The sequence below is a fragment of the Lutra lutra genome, chromosome 12, assembly GCF_902655055.1.
Source record: "Lutra lutra chromosome 12, mLutLut1.2, whole genome shotgun sequence".
Taxonomy (NCBI): domain Eukaryota; kingdom Metazoa; phylum Chordata; class Mammalia; order Carnivora; family Mustelidae; genus Lutra; species Lutra lutra.
The window spans coordinates 50,026,972-50,043,461 of record NC_062289.1 but is presented as its reverse complement, the minus strand read 5'-3'; the positions used below and the strand labels follow the sequence as shown (position 1 = coordinate 50,043,461).

Sequence of the window (16,490 nt, the reverse complement as noted above, 5' to 3'; positions counted from 1 at the left end):
AAAACAGACAACAAATAGCATGAAATAAAAAGAGATTTAACCCAAAATACATCAGAACTCACATTACACGTCCACAGATCAAATCCTCCAGATAAACCGTGATTATGAGACATACTTAGAGCATAAAAATGAAGAAAGGCATAAAGGACAAATAGAGAATACAAATATTAACCAAAGGAAAGTTTATGTATCTGCATTAATACCAAAGTAACTTTAAGAAAGGCAGTATTAAAGAGAAACATAATAATAAAGGGTTCAATTTAACAGGAAACTATAACAATTTCAAACTGCACACATCTAAGAATATAAACTAAAAATACATAATTCTTGGGGTGCCTGGGTGGCTCAGTCGGTTAAGCATCATGATTCCAGGGTTCTGGGATAGAGCCCTGCATTAGGCTCCCTGCCCAGCAGCGGATCTGCTTCTCCCCCTGCCTACCCCCCCCAACTTGTTCTCTCGTTCACTCTCTTTCTCAAATAAATTTTTTAAAATAAGTAAATATAAATAAAATATACAATTTTGAAGTTGACATATATAATCCCCTAATTGAAAAAGACAAGGAAAAAAGGAGAAATCCAAAATCCTGAGACCTTTGGACACACTCTTCTCAGCAGCTGATAAAAAGCAGACAAAAAACCAAAACAACCCCATTAATTACACAGAATATCTAAACAAGACAATTTTAAACTCGACTTAATGGATACAAACACAGTATTTTCCCAACAACTGCAAAACACATTCTTTTAAGGCACATATTGAACACTTACAAAAATGACCCCAAATACAGGACTTAAAGCAAGTCTCCACAAACATCCAAGAATACCATAGAGTATGTTTTCTGATCACAACGTAATTTGCTAGAAATAAATAAACCCAAAACTCTAAATAGAAAATGCCGTTTGGAAATTAAGAAAATCTATTCTACATAGCATAAGAAATCATATTTTAAAAAAAAAACCCCACAAGATAGGTGAACTTGCCATACCAGACATCAACAATAGAATCAATAAAGCCATAGTGATGTGTTATACTGATTCAAGGATAGACAAATAGAACAATGGAACAGACAAATGACACAAAGCAGAATGCCCACAATCAGACTCAGGTATGTGCGGTCAACTGGTTTATGATAAATAGCACAAAGCCGGGAAAACAGATTTTTAAAAGGAACAGCGCAGGAACAAATGGTGGGGAGAAAAGTAAAAATGAATCCCTACTTCACGTAATACACTAAAGTCAATGCCAAATAGCTTGATTATAGACACAATGTGAAAGGTGAAAAAGAACTTAAAAAGGATTAGTATACAAAGATTATATTTCTTAAAATCGTACAAATCAATGAAATGGCCAACTGAGGGGAAAAAAAAAGACAAGAAATTTGAACAAGTTCATCACAAGAGGAGGAGAAAGAAATCCAATAGAGCAATAGACAACCATCACAATGGCAAAAATTTTAAAGTTAGAGAAGACAAAGTGTTGGTAAGAATGTGGGGGTAAAGTGCTGCTGGTCGCAGTATTAACTGTACAAAGGCTTTGGAGAACAGGCCAAAAGAGCAAGAAATCTGTAATGAAATGTAATGGTTGGGGCACCTGGGTGGCTCAGTGGGTTAAAGCCTCTACCTTCCTCTAGGGTCATAGTCTTGGGGTCCTGGGATCGAGTCCTGTGTTCAGCAGGGAGCCTGCTTCCTCCTCTCTCTCTCTCTGCCTGCCTCTTTGCCTACTTGTGATCTGTCTGTCAAATAAATAAATAAAATCTTAAAAAGAAAAAAGAAAGAAAGAAAGAAATGTAATGGTTGAAGAATCCCAAAACAACCTTGAGGCTAGTAGAGATATACACAGAAAAGCAACTGGGCTTCATTTAGAGAATAAAAAATATTACTGCCAGGCACATGACATTTGGGAGAAAAATTTCCCTGGTGTCTTAAAAAAAACTAGGCAAAAGAAAACAAAGGCTGGGATGCCTGGGTGGCTCAGTTGGTTGAGCATCTGCCTTTGGTTCAGGTCGTGATCCCAGAGTCCCAGGATGGAGACTAGCATCAGTCCCTCATCTGGCTCCCTGGTCAGTGGGGAGTCTGCTTCTGCTTCTCCCTCTGTCTCTGCCCCTCCCCCTACTGGTGCTCGCTCTCTCTCAAATAAATAAATAAAATCTCCAAAAAAAAAAAAAAAAAAAAAAAAAAGAAAAAGAAGAAAGAAAAGCAAGGCAATTATTAACTCCAGATTAAAAGGGGAGGGTATACAGTTACAGGAGAATACTTAGCTCAGCAATGACCAGTATTACATAGTTATAACAACACTCACTAGTGGCTTAACCAGTAACCAAAATAGAACTCTCTTAAGGAGATAAGGGGAAGAAAATAAGAGAGTTAAATTTTTATCTATGGAGGCAGAAACTCAGTAACATCTGGAACTGAAAAATCAAAATACAGCAGTTATGGCATACTATCAAAAATATAGAGCTAGATACTAAGAGTAACAGCTAGAAGAATAAAAGTGGTAGCTTCTGGAGAAAGATGGGGAGATGGGGGGAAGATGGGGGAAGGTTGGGAGTGGAATGATATTTGTCACCAAAAGGCTTTTAGTGCAGTTTGGCTTTAAAAACACAGAAGATTTACTTTGAAAATTTTGAAATTCTCCAATTTTATTGCAATGTCAATGTATCCTGGCATTTAATAGGCCTGTCAACGTATTCTGGCTTTCAACAGACCTGCTTTATTGTCATATAAAGGTTTTAGCCATTTTTAAAATTTAATCTATTTTAAAATCTCACCAAAATTAAAGTTCTGAAAATTATTTACCCCAACTGACTCAATAAATCAAAGAAATCAGAACAGATTTTTTTAAGTCTAGAAATGCAAGAGAATATAATTCAAGCATAAAAAAATTAAATTAGTAAGTATACTACCCAGAGAGAGATTTTTATTGGGCTACTAAACACCTGAAACTTGGGGCGCCTGGGTGGCTCAGTGGGTTAAAGCCTCTGCCTTCAGCTCAGGTCATGACCCCAGGGTCCTGGGATCGAGCCCCACATCGGGCTCTCTGCTCGGCGGGGAGCCTGCTTCCTCCTCTCTCTGACTGTCTCTCTGCCTGCTTGTGATCTCTGTCTGTCAAATAAATAAATAAAATCTTTAAAAAAAAAATAAATAAAAATAAACACCTGAAACTTTAACATCTGAACTCCTAATCTTGCCTCCTAAACCTAAAGCTTTCAAAGGATTTTCTTCATCTCAGTAAATGTTTCCAAATTTTTCCAAACATTCAAAGCTTTAATCTCTCTATTACACAAATGGTTCCAAAACATGTGGATAACATGCTCATCAACTCATTTTAAGAGGCATATATGGTTGGGGAACAAAAATTTAGTAATAACAGCAACAACAACAACCAAAAATAGACTATAAGCCCCAATCAACAATTTTAGCAACAAGACATGCACTATTATCAACTAATACTTATCCTAAAAAGAAAAAGCAGAAATACCACCACAAAAATTATCTTCAGAATTAGTCATCCTGATAGAAAAACAAATGGTAAAACTGATGTAATATTCTCAATGGACTAGTAACAGTGATTTGGTAAAATTCAACATTAGTTAAAACTCAAAAAAGCTAGACCTGGCCGCACCTGGCTGGCTCAGTTCGTAGGACATGTGACTTGATCTTGGGGTCGTAAGTCTGAGCCCCATGTTGGGGTTAGAGTTTACTTTAAAAAAGGGGGAGCCAGGGTGCCTGGGTGGCTCAGTGGGTTAAGCCTCAGCCTTCGGCTCAGGTCAAGATCTCAGGGTCCTGGGATCGAGCCCCACATCAGGCTCTCTGCTCAGCAGGAAGCCTGCTTCCCCCTCTCCCTCTGCCTGCCTCTCCCTCTCCCTCTGCCTGCCTCTCTGCCAACTTGTGATCTCTGTCAAATAAATAAATAAAATCTTTTAAAAAAGGAGGGGGGAGCCTGGCTGCTGGCTGGCTCAATCAATAGAGCATGCAGCTCTTGATCTCGGGGTCATGAGTTCAAGCCTTATGCTGGGCACAGAGCTTACAAAAAAAAAAAAAAAAAAAAAAAAAGCCAGACATGGACAACTTTCTTAATTTTTAAAATTATCTTCCTCTACCAACCTCTTATAAATTAGCATTCCCCAAGGTTTTGTCCTCTCGTTAGAAAAAAGGCACTTACTAGATAACTTCTTCTATACACATACTTCTAATTACTACGTGTAAGCTGTTAAGATACAAATTCATGGGGGGGGCGCCTGGGTGGCTCAGTGGGTTAAAGCCTCTGCCTTCGGCTCAGGTCATGATCTCAGAGTCCTGGGATCGAGCCCCACATCGGGCTCTCTGCTCAGCAGGGAGCCTGCTTCCTCCTCTCTCTCTGCCTGCCGCTCTGCCTACGTGTAATCTCTGTCTGTCAAATAAATAAATAAAAATCTTTAAAAAAAATTTTAAAAATAAAAAAAATAAAAAGATACAAATTCATGGGGTGCCTGGGTGGCTCAGTGAGTTAAAGCCTCTGCCTTTGGCTCGGGTCATGATCCCAGGGTCCTGGGATCGAGCCCCACATCTGGCTCTCTGCTCAGTGGGGAGCCTGTTTCCTCCTCTCTCTCTCTCTCTCTCTCCCTGCCTGCCTCTCTGCCTACTTGTGATCTGTCTGTCAAATAAATAAATAAATAAAATCTTAAAAAAAAAAAAGGATACAAATTCATATCCTCAACAAAATCTCCATCCCCAGTGCTACTCAGATACCCAACAGCCTACTGGACATTTCTGTCCTGATTTCTTAAAGGCACCTTAAACTCAACAGTCATTCTACTATGTTCATCCTCCACAATTCATTACACCACCATCCACCCACATGAGGAAAACAAAGCCAAGGCAGGAAAAAAAGGGGCAATCCATGTAACGGACAGCAATGATGAAAAAGCAACATTTACATTACAAAAATACCCAGAACAGCCCAAATGCTCAAAAAAGGAAAAATAAAATACCAACACAGAATTCTGATCATCTGGGTGACTCAGTCGGTTCAGTGTCTGCCTACAGCGCAAGTCGTGATCATCTCGGGTGCTGAGAGTGAGCCCAAGTGAGAATCCCAGCTCAACAGGAAGTCTTCTTCTCCCTCTTCTTTTGCTCCTCTCCCTCACCCTGCTCATGCTCCCTCTCTCAAATAAAATTTTTTAAAAACAAAAAAGGCATTTTGATAATCAATCATTAGAAATAAAAGGTATATAAACTGCAGAAATGTAATTTTCCAAGAAAGAGACAAATGAATGTGTCATATACAACTGTGCTAACAGAGAAAATACACTAAAAGCATATACATTAAAACATCAACAGTGGTAAAGATCGAGATGAAAGAGTACATAAAGAATGAATGCTTTTACATTTTACTTATGTTTATACAACACTTGCATCTTTCACATCAAAAATAAACATACTGGGACGCCTGGGTGGCTCAGTTGGTTAAGCAGCTGCCTTCGGCTCAGGTCATGATCCCAGCGTCCTGGGATCGAGTCCCACATCGGGCTCCTGGCTCGTCAGGGAACCTGCTTCTCCCTCTGTCTCTGCCTGCCACTCTGTCTGCCTGTGTTCGCTCTCTCTCCCTCTCTCTCTGACAAATAAATAAATAAAATCTTTAAAAAAAAAAATAATAAACATACTGATCAGCTATGAAATAAAAAACAGGGGCACCTGGGTGGCTCAGTCGTTAAGTGTCTGCCTTCAGCTTGGGTCATGATCACATGACCCTGGGATAAGCCCAACGTCGGGCTCCCTGCTCTGCGAGGGGTCTGCTTCCCCCTCTCCTACTCCCCCTGCCTGTGTTCCCTTTCTCTGTCAAATGAATAAATAAAATCTTAAATATATATATACTATTATATCTATGTAAAATATATTGGGGAAGCTCAAAAGTGAATCTGAATACATCTACACAATAACTTGTACATAAATGTTCACAGCAACATTATTCATAATAGTCAAAAAGTGGACACAATCTAAACGTCCATCAACTGATAAATGGATAAAGAAAACGTGGTATACACAGGTAATCAACTGTTATTTAGCCATAGACAAGAATGAAGTATTCATACAAGCTACATGGATTAACCTTAAAAACATTATGCTAAGTAAAAGAAGCTAGTCCCAAAAGGCTACGCATTATATGATTCAATTTATATAAATGTCCAGAAAAGACAAATCTGTAATAACAGATAAACTGGTGGTAGTAAGGGGCTAAGAAGAAAATGAAATGGAGAGTGATATACTAGTATACACATGGGGCTTCTTCTAATTTTATTCTAAAATTAGACATTGAAGGGGCACCTGGGTGGCTCAGCCAGTTAAGCATCTGCCTTCAGGTCAGGTCATGATCCCAGGCTCCCTGCTCAGCAGGGAGTCTACCTCTCCCTCTCCCCACCCCCCAGTCCTGTTCATGCTCATTCTCATGCTCTCTCTCTCTCAAATAAATAAATAAATCTTTGAAGCTAGACATTGGCAATGGTTGCATAATTCTATTAATATACTAAAAACTCCTGAACTCTATTAAGGTAGGTTATAGCGCCATAAAGCAGTTACCAAAAAATGAATATGAAACAAAGATTTTGGGCACCTGGATGGCTCAGATGGTTAAGTGTCTGCCTTCAGCTCAGGTCATGATCCCAAGATCTTGGAATCGAGTGCTGCTTCTGATTCCCTGCTTAGCAGGGAGTCTGCTTCTCCCTTTCTCCCTGCTTCTTCCCCTGCTTGTACTTGCTCTCTCTCAAATGAATAAATAAAATCTTTAAAAAAAAAAAAAAAGAAAAGAAAAAGAAACGAAGATTTTAATATGCACCAAACTTTTAAAATAAGCCTAGGGTGCCTGGGTGGCTCAGTCAGTTAAGTGGCTGCCTTCAGCTCAGATCATGATCCCAGGGTCCTGGGATAGAGTCCTGCATCTGGCTCCCTGGTCAGTGAAGAACCTGCTTCTCCCTCTCCCTCTGCCTGCTGCTCTGCCTACTTGTGCCTTCTATCTCTTTCAAATTAATAAATAAAATCTTTAAAATAAGCCCAAATATGTCTTCTGAAAATTATCTATTTTAGTTCTTGAAAAAAGTCTCACTTAGGGCACCTGGGTGGCTCAGTGAGGTTAGGCATCTGACTTCTGCTCAGGTCATGATCTCGGGTCCTGGAATGGAGTCCTGCATTGGGCTTCACACAGGGCAGGGAATATACTTTTCCCTCTATCTCTTTCCCGCTGCCCCTCCCCGTGCTCGTACTTGCTCTCTCAAATAAAATCTTTAAAAAAGTAAAGAAGCGGGGGCGCCTGGGTGGCTCAGTGGGTTAGGCCACTGCCTTCGGCTCAGGTCATGATCTCAGGGTCCTGGGATCGAGTCCCGAATCGGGCTCTCTGCTCAGCAGGGAGCCTGCTTCCCTCTCTCTCTCTCTCTCTCTCTCTCTGCCTGCCTCTCCGTCTACTTGTGATCTCTCTCTGTCAAATAAATAAATAAATAAATCTTTAAAAAAAAAAAAAGAAAAGAAGGGGCGCCTGGGTGGCTCAGTGGGTTAAGCCGCTGCCTTCGGCTCAGGTCATGATCCCAGGTCCTGGGTTTGAGCCCCACATCGGGCTTTCTGCTCAGCGGGGAGCCTGCTTCCTCCTCTCTCTCTGCCTGCCTCTCTGCCTACTTGTGATTTCTGTCAAATAAATAAATAAATAAAATCTTTAAAAAATAAAATAAAATTAAAAAATAAAAAATAAAAAAATAAATAAAAAAAGAAAAGAAAAGAGCCTAGTGACTTCCTTAATGATAAACTTTCAAATACTAGGGGCGCCTGAGTGGCTCAGTGGTTTAAGCCTCTGCCTTCAGCTCAGGTCATGATTTCATGGTCCTGGGATGAGCCCCACATCAGGCTCTCTGCTCACCAGTGAGCCTGCTTCCCTCTCTCTCTCTGCCTGCCTCTCTGCCTGCTTGTGATCTCTGTCAGATAAATAAATAAAAATCTTATTACATAAATAATATAAATATATATTTATAAACATTTATGTTTATAAATAATATAAACATAAATATTTATAAATAATTAAATGTTTACAAATAATATAAATTAAAAATAAGTAGATATAAATTTTTTAAAACTTTCAAATACTAGTTGAACTGATTTAACAAAATAAACTTCAAGGGACACCTGAGTGGCTCAGTTGGTTAAGCATCTGCTTCAGCTCAGTACATGTTCCCAGGGTCCTGGGATGGAGTTCCAGGTCGAGCTCCTTGCTCAGGCTCAGTGAGGAGACTGTTTCTCCCTCTGCCTGCTGTTCCCTCTGCTTGTGCGTGCATGCACACTCTCCCTCTTTCTCTCTGACAAATAAATAAATCTTTAAAGTAAATAAATCTTTAAAGTAAATAAATAATAAATTTCAAATTTTCATGTTGACAAGATTATCTTCTTGTCAACATGAACTTAGCCTTGTCAACATATCTTAGCCTGGGTGGCTAAGTTGGTTAAGCCTGACTTCAGCTCAGGTCATGATTCTCAGGGTCCTGGGATGGAGCCCTGCATTGGACTCTGCTCAGTGGGGAGCCTGCTTCACCCTTTCTCTCTGCTTGCTTCTCTGCCTACTTGTGATATCTCTCTCTGTCAAATAAATAAAATCTTTAAAAATAAATAAATAAATATTTCCTAGCATTTGTTTTATTCAGTAACTGAATTTTCTGTGCTGAAGTATTCTAAGACAATGTATTCTTTTAAATTTTTTTTTAAAGATTTTATTTATTTGCCGCAGACAGTGATCACAAGTAGGCAGAGATGCAGAGAGAGGGGGAAGCAGGCTCCCTGCCAAGCAGAGAGCCCAATGTGGGCCTTGATCCCAGGACCCTGAGATAATGAACTGAAATGAGGACGAGGCTTAACCCACTGAGCTACACAGGTGTCCTAAGACAATGTATTTTAAATATACACAGTGATTGGTGCCAAGGCTAGGCATATTCCCTATCCTCAAAAACCTCACAGAAGTTATTTAAGTAGTATATATCCTCTAGAATGGAACTATATTGTGACTATTGACCTCAAAATGGTGATTTTCAAGCTCCGCTTTGGGACCTAAAGCTTACTTGAATAAATAAAAATAAATAAACAAAATATTAAAAAGTGAAAAAATAAATGAATAGATAAGTCAAGAGAGCATGCAACTGTTCATCTCCAGGTGGTTAATTTCAAGCCCCATGTTGGGACCTGGAGCTTACTTAAGAAACATGAAACAGGAGCGCCCAGGTGGCTTAGTCTTTAAGTGTCTGCCTCCAGCTCAGTTCTTGATCCCAGGATCCTGAAATGGAGCCCCGAATTACATCCGGCTCCCTGCTCAGCAGGAAGCCTGCTTCTCCCTCTCCCACTCCCCCTGCTTGTGTTTGGCTCAGGTCAGGTGGAACCCCTTTGTCAGGTTCCCCTGCTTGGGGGGGGGGGGGGGGTTTGCTTCTCCCTCGACCCTCCCTCTGCTTGTGCCCGCTCTCAAATAAATAAAATCTTAAAAAGAAAAAAATCCTTAGAAGACCTCCTGGCACATCACACGTGCTGCACCTGTTAAGTATACTAATAATTATCACTTAACTAATTGATAACTTCATTTCCATATTATTATCCCTTTCAGCTTCAATAACCACATTAATTCTAAACTACTTAATTATTTACATTAAAGCAATAGTTCTCAAGGTGTGATATAGGGACTGTCAGGATTCCATAAATACTTTCAGGGGGTTCATTAGATCAAAATCAATCTTGAAAAAAAGATCAAAGCACAAAACAGACCAATGGTTTAACACAACACTACACCAAAAAAATATAGAGGCAATTTCAGATTCCACATTGCAACTAACCTTTAAGAAATTACCACTTGAGCTTTGTTGTAGAATCAAAGAAGAATATCACAATTATCTGGACAGATCATTAAAGTACTCCTCCCAACACACTGGTGTAAAGCTGAATTTTCTTCATAGGCTTCAACCAGAACAACATAGGACTGAATGCAAAAACTGACAGGAAAACCAGCTGTCTTCTATTAGGCCAAATAGTAAAGAGATTTACAAAAATGTAAAATAGTTGCCATTCTTTCAGTTTTTGGTTTTTTTTTTGTTTGTTTGTTTTGGAAAAAACAGTTTTTTTCCCCATAAAAAATGTTATTTATGTAACCTGTAATTAGTTTATTAGCTATTTTTAAATGAATTAATATATTTAAGTTAACTTAGAATACAATGATTACCAATAGGTATAAACCATATAACCAAAAGCTACCTGGAGTGTCCTACATCATTTTTTTTTTTTGAGTCCTACATCATTTTTAAGAGTGTAAAGGAATCCTAACCAAAAAGTCTGAGAACTGCTTCTTTAGAGTAATACTTAATACCCCACTTTTATTTACATTGAGTTTTCATCTCTGAATCTCACACATGCAGCCATAGATGTTTAAAGTAAGCAGAAGAAAGCAAGGATATAAATCTTGCTTTCTTCCGATGTACTATAATGCAAATAAGCATAAGGTATAGCCCTTCCAAAAAAGAAAAAAGGATGATCGAGTTAACAGAATTCTCCATCAGTCAGAAGTAACTACAGTAGTATGATACAGCTGTAATATAGAACTTACACAGAAATAGAGCCAAAGAACTTTCCCTGGGCCAAAAGATGCACAGAAAAATCTGGGCTGCTGAAGGGGTAACATAGACCTTAAGTGAATTACCTACTGTAACAGTTTTACTGGAGTGGATTTCAAAATACCACCTAGACTTCCGGTCACCTTCAATTAAGGTTAATCAAAGAACTCTACATGGAACATAATCTGCTCCAAAAAGTCTGGAAAAATATTTAACTACTAAAAAAACATTATTTTGAATTGTGCAATGCTAGTTGCCTTCATTGTTACAATAAATACAATCGGACTGTGCTGTAATAAATTACCACGCTATAAAAGGCCATCCAGCAATGGGGAGTAATGGCATTCATTAATTAGGGCCCTTTTTCCTTCCTTTTCGGAGCATAATTTATTGATTTAAATGCCTCACACAAAACCCTGTAGGAGTTTGAGGTTAAAAAAAAAATTATTGTTCACTACAGAATTGTAATACTAACCACTGGGAAATCCTGAGCCAGGATGATTAAGGTGGACAGAAGCTCATAAGCCAGGCAAGTTTTGTTCTAGAGAGGGTACTTCCAAAGTCACATATCTAATCTAAGGGGTATATAACTGCATTCTGCTTAAAAGGAGTAAGTGTCTGATAGAATTTTCTCATTTCCTCACATACTCTAGGCCTGAATTTGCAGCTTCCAAATTAAATGCTTTTTAAGCACTTTTCATCCTACTCTCATATCTAATTCCATAATGAGGATTCTTAAGTTCTTCAAATTAAAAATAATTCCACTGAAAAAGGAGAAACTAAGGACCCAATAAAAAGAGACAGTGAATATACAAGAGTTCACTGCAAGCAGGTTTTAAACTGAAATCCGTGTTACTCAGCCTTTTAAAATTAAAGGGCGAAAAACAACCCCCCCATATTACTATTCCACCAAGTATCACTCTTTCATTGGTTTTTGTTAAGGTTAATTATTTACTGAAACTTCATGTGATAATGCTCGTTAATACTGTGCGCTGCAATTACTTTCCGCTGAAAGAATCCCATTTCAACTCTTAAAGGTTCGCAGTACTTCTCAAAGCACAAAGATTTAACTCCTTCCTCCTCCCCGCTGCGCTCCCCGCCCCCCACCCCGGAAAATATAGTACCTGCAGCAGGGTTTCCTAATCTCAACATTTGGGGGGAGGGGTGCGGGCTGGGGGAGGGGGAAACGATGGGAGAGTTCCCTAATTTTTGGACTCGCTATCCCATTCTGCCTGAATAAAACAAAACCCCTGTTGTAAATAATGTTATGAACAGTGACACAGAGGATCCAATTCCCTTCCGCTCGCATCTATCCCCATAAACTTCACTATGGCCCTCAATGCACCCCTTTCTACTCCAGAGCAGCCCTACCTGGCCCCGACTTACAGATCCAAGCTGAATTACTCCATGACCTTGGACCCAGGCCACTGCTCCCCTCCAAGATCTTCACATCACATCCTGCAGACTGCAGAGACCTCACGGTTCAGGCCGGGTCAGCGGCCAGGGCGACCGCAGGGAAGCAAGCCGCAGAAACCGCAGAAGCGCGTTGGCTGGTGGGGCTGACTCGGGGAAAACGCGGGGAAGGAAAGACGCCGGGGGCGGAGACAAGGCCGGGGGCTACCTGCAGACCAGCGCCGACACCGCCCCAGTAGTCGCAATGCTACACCTCACCTCCGGGTTCTGGATGCCCTCTCAGCCGCCTTGAGAACCCTGGCCTGACCCGCGGTCCTCGGTCATGGCCCCTTATTACCTCTGCCTACCCCAGCCAGCAATGGCAGATGATGAGGCGACTGGGCACCCGAGACGCGCAGGCTGATTGCCTACCTCAAGCAACAGTGTCTTCGAGCCGCCCACTCCCTCCCAAGGGCTCCCGGAGCCCGGACCCCGGGAGTAGGAAGAGGCGTACGATGCAAAACGACACAGAAGGTGGGACAGGAAGCGGGGGGGGGGGGGGTCCTCCAGCTCTCCGGAGAGGCTGGCAGAAGGGAGGTGAGGACGCAGGAGGCGCGACAGCACGCGGCGGGGACGTCGGAAAGCTAGCCTACCTTCCTCACTCCTGGCCGACCGTCCAACACGAGCCAGCGAATCGCCTCACATCCGGGTATCAGGAGACAGCCGCTTCTGCCGCGACCGCCGCCTCTCTCGCGGCGCAGATACGCCAAACTTCCGGCGACGACGGCGACGCCTCGCCCGTCAGATGGGAGTTACCTGTGACCGTCTTGGTCGCGCTTGCGCAACGCTCCTCTTCAGCCGTCAGGCTCAGCTGACGTGCCCAGAGGAGGAAGATGGCCGCCACGTTCACTGCGTGTCACGCAGTTTTTCACCCCGGCCGGGACGGCTGGCGTCGGGGAAAAGCAAGCCAGCGTACACCCTCAGCGCAGGCGCGGTGGGAGGCCTCGCGTGCGCGCACCGCGGGTGGGCACCTCGCGGGGAAGCGGCGGCGCCCCCAGGCGGCGACCGCTGGCCCTTCCCGGGGATGTCTCTTAATAAAGCCACCCACTCCCCCAGCTGTGGTAATTTTGTCTTGGAAATCCTTCGCCGCTGGTCCCTCTGTGGGTTGCGGGTAGCGCTCTCTGCGACCTCTATTTCAAATACGTTTAATCTTTGACATGGGCCAGTGTAAAGAAAACGGTAGGCAATTGGCCCTTCTCTTTCCTTCCCCTGCCCTGCACTCCAGTGCTTCCAAAAAATCCAGAGCTTCACCTTATCCTTACACTTTGCACCTTGTGTGCGGGCGCACGGGAGTCGACAAGAATTTGTAGATGTTCTATTAGATTTAGTCATGGCGGGTGTTCACACAAAGCTTTGGTTTTTCGAAGCCTGTAAAGATAAAACACAGGTTTCAATCACTAGTATTCGTGGTTCTCACACTCTTGAACACGCTTACTGTGCTATTCTTATTTGCAGAACTGTAAGATTGGGTAAAACCGGTACTCATGCTTTTGAGAATCTGAAGAGAGATGATCATACGTGGGTTCTCCCCTTACTGACCTGTTTTTATGAAACTAAATACAATCAAAATGTGCTCTATAAGTCTATCAAGCCTGATGTCAAGCCTGATTTTCTGACAATACATCTTTCACAAAACTTTATTGAGCCGCTTGTCAGTTTTTTTTTAATATTTTATTTTATTTATTTGACAGAGAGAGATCAAAAGTAGGCAGAGAGGCAGGCAGAGAGAGAGAGACAGAGCAGGCTCCCTGCTGAGCTGAGAGCCCGACGCGGGACTCCATCCCAGGACCCCGAGATCATGACCTGAGCCGAAGGCAGCGGCCCAACCCACTGAGCCACCCAGGCGCCCCGCTTGTCAGTTTTGTCTGGAAATAGTTTGTGGTTTAAAAACCAAAGCAAGAGTTACTGATGGATGAAGCCATTGCCCACATCGCCATACACTGTTACTTGGCAAAAACCTGCCTATGCCCCACCCCCATTCCCTGTTTCTAATATATATACTTTATTTTTTTTTAAAGATTTTATTTATTTATTTATTCGACAGGCAGAGATCACAAATAGGCAGAGAGGCAGGCAGAGGGAGAAGAGGAAGCAAGCTCCCCACGGAGCAGAGAGCCCGACGTGGGGCTCCCTTCCAGGACCCTGGGATCATGACCTGAGCCGAAGGCAGAGGCTTTAACCCACTGAGCCACCCAGGCGCCTCTCTAATATATATATACTTTAACAGCATATGCCAAATGACTTTAATGGGGGTGGGGGTGTGGGGAGACAAGTCAGGAGTAGACTGCCAACCTGATTAAAATGGTTTATGTACCAGACTATTTCACCTATATTTGCCCTACCTTTAGATTGTTGGACAACTGGTGGGATTTCCTTTCCTGTGTAAACGGCTTTATTTTTAGTGACTCAAGTCCTGTGCACACGCCTGCACACGCACACACACACACAAACCCCATATTTACAAGTTTCCATTCCCACAAAATAGGCCTCCGCTTTTTTTTTTTAAAGATTTATTTATTTATTTATTTGACAGGCAGAGATCACAAGTAGGCAGAGAGGCAGGCAGAGAGAGAGAGGAAGGGAAGCAGGCTCCCTGCTAAGCAGAGAGCCAGACGCGGGGCTCGATCCCAGGACCCTGGGATCATGATCTGAGCCAAAGGCAAAGGCTTTAACCCACTGAGCCACCCAGGTGCCCCTCCGCTTTTTTTTTTGAAAGATGTTATTTATCTATTTGAGACAGAGTGAGAGCAAGAGAGCACCACTAGAGGGGCAGAGGGAGAGAAGCAAATTCCCTCCTGAGCAGGGAGCCTGATGGGATGCAGGACTCTATCCCAGGACACTGGGATCATGACCTGAGCCAAAAGCAGATACTTAACCAACTGAGTCACCCAGGCACCCAGTAGGCCTCTGCTTCTGAGAAATCTATTCCACTTTACATCTTGAATTGGTCACAGAAGCATAGGTATCCTTATAAATGCTGTGCCATGAAAAATCATATGTACTTATTTTTGATACATAAGTAAATCATATTTGATGTATAATTCATATCTGTAACTTACTAGATTCTCTTTTCTAAAACCAAATATAGTTAGCTTCTTAAAACATGCTGCAGAAGTATAAAATAGTTTGCTTTTATAATACCATATTACAAACATCAAAGTTGCTAAGAGACTAGATCTTAATTATTCTCTTTTTTTTTATAAAGATTTTATTTATTTACTTGACAGAGAGAGAAACAGTACAAGCAGGGGGAGGAGCAGGAGAAGCAGGCTCTCCGATGAGCAGAGGCCCCAATGTAGACCTGATCTCAGAACTCTGGGATCACAATGGAGCAGAAGGCAGACACCCAACCGACTGGGTCCCTCCAGGTGCCACTAGATCTTAATTGTTCTCACCACAAAAAGGAAATGTTAATTATGTGGTGTGATGGAGGTGTCAGCTAAGATGGTAATCATAGTTGCAATCTATAAAAATATCTAATCATGGGGCGCCTGGGTGGCTCGGTTGGTTGGGCGACTGCCTTCGACTCAGGTCATGATCCAAGTCCCGGGATCGAGTCCCATGTCGGGCTCCCAGCTCCATGGGGAGTCTGCTTCTCCCTCTGACCTTCTCCCCTCTCATGCTCTCTCTTTCTCTCAAATGAATAAATAAAATGTTAAAAAAAATCTAATCAACTTATTGTGTACCTTAATGTTACATAATTTTATATGTCCATTATGTCTCAATAAAAATATTTATAAAATAGTTTGCTTTTATGGGGAAAATAAGCTTTCTTGAGCGTTACTCTTTATCATTTTAAAAGATACCTCACTTCTGATTCATTAATGCCAGAGGTCTCAATTTGTAGTTTGATTAAATCTTAATTATTCTATAATGTCATTTTTTTAAAGATTTGCTTATTTATTTTAGAGAGAGAGGAAGGGCAGAGAGAGAGGGAGAAGAAGATAAACAGCCTGATGCAGCGCTTTATGCAGGGCTTGATCCCAGGATCCATGAGATCATGACCGAAGCTGAAATCAAGAATCAGATGTCCAACCAACTGAGCCACCCAGGCGCCCTTGTAATGTCATTTTTTACAAAATTTGTCTTGCTTTCTATCGGTGGTTTTCATTTAGAGCAGCCTGTCTACGAACTTTGGAATTTGGTTCATTTGATTTGGTTATTTACTATAAGAAATCCTAATCAACTGAATAAATTATCTTGCTTGACTGAGCTTTCAAAGATTATACAAGCTCACAACAACCTGTTCCCAGCAAAAAGAGAGACCTCTTGAGAAAGTTCTGGGGGACACCTCTAGTTAGTTCACATTTTGCCATGTACACATGATGAAAACAAAACACGTATTGTTGCTTATATAATGTATTTTGGTGTTCAACATTATAGTTCTGTAAATTACAAAGATCTTTTTCTCAATCCTTACAAGAACTACAAGCCCCTACTTGT

General features: G+C 41.7%; 1 protein-coding gene across 6 annotated transcripts in view; it reads right to left on the bottom strand.

Annotated features, from left to right (window-relative positions):
• Positions 1 to 12,769, bottom strand: part of ESCO1 (establishment of sister chromatid cohesion N-acetyltransferase 1) — an 81,985-nt gene extending 69,216 nt beyond the window's left edge. For 5 of the 6 annotated variants that reach the window (XR_007122035.1, XM_047698521.1, XM_047698524.1 and 2 more), the window contains exon 1: positions 12,641 to 12,769. The gene's annotated coding sequence lies outside the window, so the exon portion shown is untranslated. Of the gene's footprint in view, positions 1 to 12,419; positions 12,510 to 12,640 lie in introns of those variants that run through there. The other variant, XM_047698522.1, reaches the window with a different exon arrangement.
• Between the last annotated feature and the right edge of the window lie 3,721 nt (positions 12,770 to 16,490).